The sequence below is a fragment of the Ursus americanus genome, chromosome 11 (genome assembly GCF_024610735.1).
Source record: "Ursus americanus isolate L20-20 chromosome 11, mUrsAme1.1.p, whole genome shotgun sequence".
In the NCBI taxonomy this organism is placed as follows: Eukaryota; Metazoa; Chordata; class Mammalia; order Carnivora; family Ursidae; genus Ursus; species Ursus americanus.
In genome coordinates, this window is record NC_142137.1 from 47,040,809 (window position 1) to 47,045,796 (window position 4,988).

The window sequence follows — 4,988 nt, forward strand, 5'->3', positions numbered from 1 at the left end:
ACGAAGATTGTACTTAAGGATTATTCACAATAACAAAAACTGGAAACAAATATATATGACATGAAAAATGAGTTTACCATTCAATTATGTCATAGAAGAACATTTAATGATATCCGCAGATATTTATAACGTGTAAGATAACAAAAGAGATTATTATAAAATCGAATTCCATTTTTGTGAAAAATATATTCATAGAAAAGATTTAATAATATACATATATGAAGGTGGTTTATCACAGGATAGTGGTATATGACTTTTTGTTCAAAAGTTTTACATGATGGAAAATATGTCTTTTCTTTTGTGTCTTCTATCCATGTTGCTCTTTGAGCTGTTGGCTTTTTTCATATTGGTTTGCAAAGTTCTTAATAGATTAAGGATGTGGATATTCAATCTATCATATATTTCCAGATACTTTTTTATTTGAAATCTGTCTTTTGATTTTTAAAATGTGTATGTCAGCACATTTATTAGTCTTTCCTTTCATGACTTTCAAGTTTTGTGTTTGTTTAGAAAGTCCCCTCCCCATACAGACACACACACACACACTCTAAAATTATATATTTTTAAAAGTTCTTCATTTTCTTCTAGTAGTTTTATAGTTTTAATTTTTTTTTTACTTTTAAGTCTTTAGACCACGTAGAATGTATTTGGGTTCAAGCAGTGAAGTAAGGACACAGCTTACTTGTATGAAGAAATATATTTTTCTATTGATCTGAAATACCACTCTTTTCAGAAACTAAATTTTCATTTATATTTGGATTTCTGGGCACTTTATATTGTTCCAGTAATGGATGTGTTTACTTAGGGGTCAATGCACAATTATTTAAATTAATATATTTATAACATATTTTTATATAAAGCATTGTTCCTCCTTTTTTACTTTATTACTAATCTTTTTTGGCAAGAGAAGATCTACCTTATGTAGTTTCAAAAAATCTTCAGTGTATTTGTGTTGATGTTACAGTAAATTTATTTTTATAGGGAAAATTTATAATTTCAAAATATTGAGTCCTCACACCAAGAATAATGTGCATTTTCATAGCGGATTTTTTTCTAATTTATTAAAATGTTTTTCAGAGAGTTTTTACTGCCCAGGAGGAATTATATTCTACTGATTAGGAGTATAGGCTCTGAGGGTATAAGATCTTAACTAAGTAACGTAAACACTCTGTGCCCCCATTTTCTCACAAGTAAAACAGAAATAGTAATAGCACTTGCCTCAGAGAGTTGAAATAAGAATTAAATGAGATTCAGAGCACTTAAAACAGCATCTGGCAATAATAAGTGCTCAATAAATAATACCTATTACTAGGTAATTCACATAGCTTTTTAAATTTTTCCCTAAGTATTTAATCCTTTGTTGTTGTTGTTGTTGTTGTTGTTGTTGTTGTTATTGTAAATGAAATCTTTCCTTCCTTTTTATTTTCTAGCAGGATGTTAACTTCTATTAAGCAAATTGCTGGGGTGCCTGGGTGGCTCAGTCCCTTGAGCCTGTGACTCTTGGTTTTGGCTCATGTCATGATCTCATGGGTCCTGTGATAGAGCCCTGCATCGGGATGCATTTGGGCTCCCTGCCTGGCAGGGAGTCTGCTTGGTGATTCTCTCCCTCTGTCCCTCCCCCACAACCTGGGCTCAAGCTCACTCTCTCTGAAATAAATTCATAAATCTTTATTTAAAAAAAAGAAAACTGTTAATTTTTTACATAAATTTACAGACTACCATCTTTATTAGTTCTTTTATTTTTTCTACAGTTTTTCAGTTGGTTCTCTTCAATTACCCAGGTATATAATTTTATCATCTGAAAACAATTATAAATGGTCCTTCTCCTATGCAGTTTTACTAATTAATTTCTTCCTGTTGTTTAACAGGAAGATTGTCTTAGCTAAGACTTCTAGGACCATAATAATTAATAATGGAAATAATATAAACATTTTTACCCTTGACTTCAATGAGAATATGTCTAGTGCTTCATCACATGTTTTTGTCACATTATAGAGATTTCTACTGAACTATGTCATAATAAGGTTTCTCTTTTTTAGAGAGACAGAGAGCATGAGCAGGGGAGGGAGTGGCAGAGGGAGAGGGAGAGAGAGAATCTCAAGCAGGCTCCACATCCTGTGCAGAGCCTGACCCGGGGCTTGATATCAGGACCCTGAGATCATGACCTGAGCCGAAATCAAAAGTCAGACACTCAACCCATCTGAGCCACCCAGGCACCTCATATTAAGATTCTTTAAATGAGTGGATGTAAAATTTTTTCAAATGCCTTTATCACATATAGATATGCCTATGTGTTTCTTTCCTGTAATCTATTAACAAAATGACTATATTAATGGATTTCCTAATATTAAACATCATTGTATTCATACATATAAAAGTGCATAAGTATACTTATATGTATCATACTTATCTGTTCATATCCTACTTAGTTCTTTTTACTCATACTTTGGTTAGGATTTTTGCAAAGATTTGCATAAAAATGGACTTATGTTCTTGGATATGGTTAATGGCAATTACAAGTTCAAGTACACTATCATTTTTGAAGTTTGGTATCAGTATTATACTTGCTTCACAAAAGTAATTTTGAAACTTTCTCTTCGTTCTATCCTCTGAAACTATTCAAGTACTAATGAAGTTATGTGTTCCTTAGAGACTATAGAATTCCATAATAAAACCATCTAGTCCTGTTGCGTTTGTGATGGGGAGTGTGGTGGAAAGTCTTAACAATTTTTTCTTTCTTTTAGGAACCATTAGATTTTTGTCTCTTCTGGTTTGAGTTTTACTGTGTCATATTTTCTACAAAGTCATCAGTGTTTTTTCTATAGCTGAACAAAGTAATATCTTTAAATTATTTTGATTCTCTAGTTATCTATGGTCATTGTCCCTTTCTCATTCCTAATTGAAAACTTATTTTAACATGTAAGAAAAATACCTACGCTTACATTGCTTAGCTCTCATTTATTGATCTAATGGCAGTTCAGGGAAAAAAAATTTTGTCCAGTTCTTCTCGATTTCATGTTGCTTATCTGCCAAAGAAGCTAATGAAAACAGCTTTGAGTTGCTCGATTCTTTTTATGCGCCATGCTCTCCTAAGAAGACTTTGCATGCATTACCCCTTCTAATCCTCCCCACAGGAACTGTTTCCCCTACTTTCCAGATGGAGAAATTGAAGCCCAGAGGGATCAAGTAAGTCTTCCAGTGACAAGGAGCAGAGAAGCATGTTTCAAACGTTGGCAGTCGGACTCCCAAACACATACTCAAGCCTTCTACTATACCACCTTCTTATCTACCACATTCGCTGTGCGAGTGAACTTAAAACACACCAGTACTAATGTCATGGTTCAGAAAATTCTCTAGAGAAACAATTTTTTGTCTCCATAGCAGGTCACAGTAAATTTTCATTATATCAAGTCATGAGGAATGGCATGAAAGACTAGTACTGATCTCTATTTTAAAGGCAATGAAAAGCCAAGGGTTTGAAACAAGAACTGAATTGATTAGATTTTTGTTTCCAAAGATCATACTGGCTGTATCATGAAAATAGGTACAAATGGGCAAGAAAGGGCATGAGGAGACCACTTGGAACAAATCCATTTATGGTTATCAAGGTGAGCGAGTGGTGATGGTAGCTTGAATACTGATGTTGACTGGGAAGATAGAAGAAATGGATAGATGCCATCAATTTTTAGAAGGTAGAATCAACAGAACTTGATGATGGATTATCCTATATGGAAGGTGAGAGAGAAGAAGGTGTCGAGAACCAGTCCTGTGTTTCTGTGCGCAGTTGATGCTGACCCAGAGAAATGAGGCTTGCTTGCTCTGAGTCCATGGCTTGGAAACAAAGCCACCCCAGGAACAAAAGTATCTCACTTTTGAGATTCATGAAAGTATGAACATAATAAGTTAATATACATATCTCATGCAATTAATATAGGTATCTCACATATTGCTAAGACAGCAAACTATGTCCCTAAAATACTTTGAGCAATTAGAAAAAGATGAGTCCCCAAGAATCCATCTCAGAGAAAACACCATTTCATCTGACAAAGAAAGGCATTCAGAAGTTTCTGTACGAAGTAATATTATAAGAAATGGGTCATTAAGGGGGCATTTGGGTGGTTCAGTTGGTTAAGCATCCAGCTCTTGGTTTTGGCTCAGGTCATGATCGCAGGGTTGTGAGATCAAGCCCCCCGTCAGGCTCTGCGCTGAGTGTGAAGTCTGCTTAAGATTCTCTCTCTCCCTCTCCCTCTGTCCCTCCTCGGCTCATTCTCTCTCTCTCTCAAAAAAAAAAGAAAACAGAAGAAAAGAAGAGAAAAGAGAAAAGGAAAGAAAAGAAAAGAGAAAAAAAAGAGAAGAGAAGAGAAAAGAAGAGAAGAGAAGAAAAAAAAGGGTCATTAGGAAGAGGCCATGGAGAAATATCAATCAAAAAAAAAGTGGGTTCCATCAACTTCTCACTGCTTCTTGAATGAGTGAACTTAGCCAGAAAATCACTGTATTAGTCTGATGTCTGTAAAGAGCAACAATAATAACCACCTAGAAACAATATTGGAAGATTAATTGTCATGACATATATCAAGCACTCAACCCACGTGGTATAAATATTTCCCTGGGAATCAGAGATTTTCCAAATTACCACATTTGCTCTTAATAAACAAGTAACGCCTGAGAACAAACCAGCCAGTCCACACCTTGATGCAAATTATTTACTGCCTTTTAAATAAAAAGAATATTTTTGGAGGCTAATATTGATGAGATGCATTTGTAATCTTGTAATTTCTTTTTTTTTTTTTTTAAAGATTTTATTTATTTATTTGACAGAGATAGAGACAGCCAGCAAGAGAGGGAACACAGGCAGGGGGAGTGGGAGAGGAAAAAGCAGGCTCATAGTGGAGGAGCTTGATGTGGGGCTCGATCCCATAACGCCGGGATCACGCCCTGAGCCGAAGGCAGACGCTTAACCGCTGTGCCACCCAGGCGCCCCTGTAATC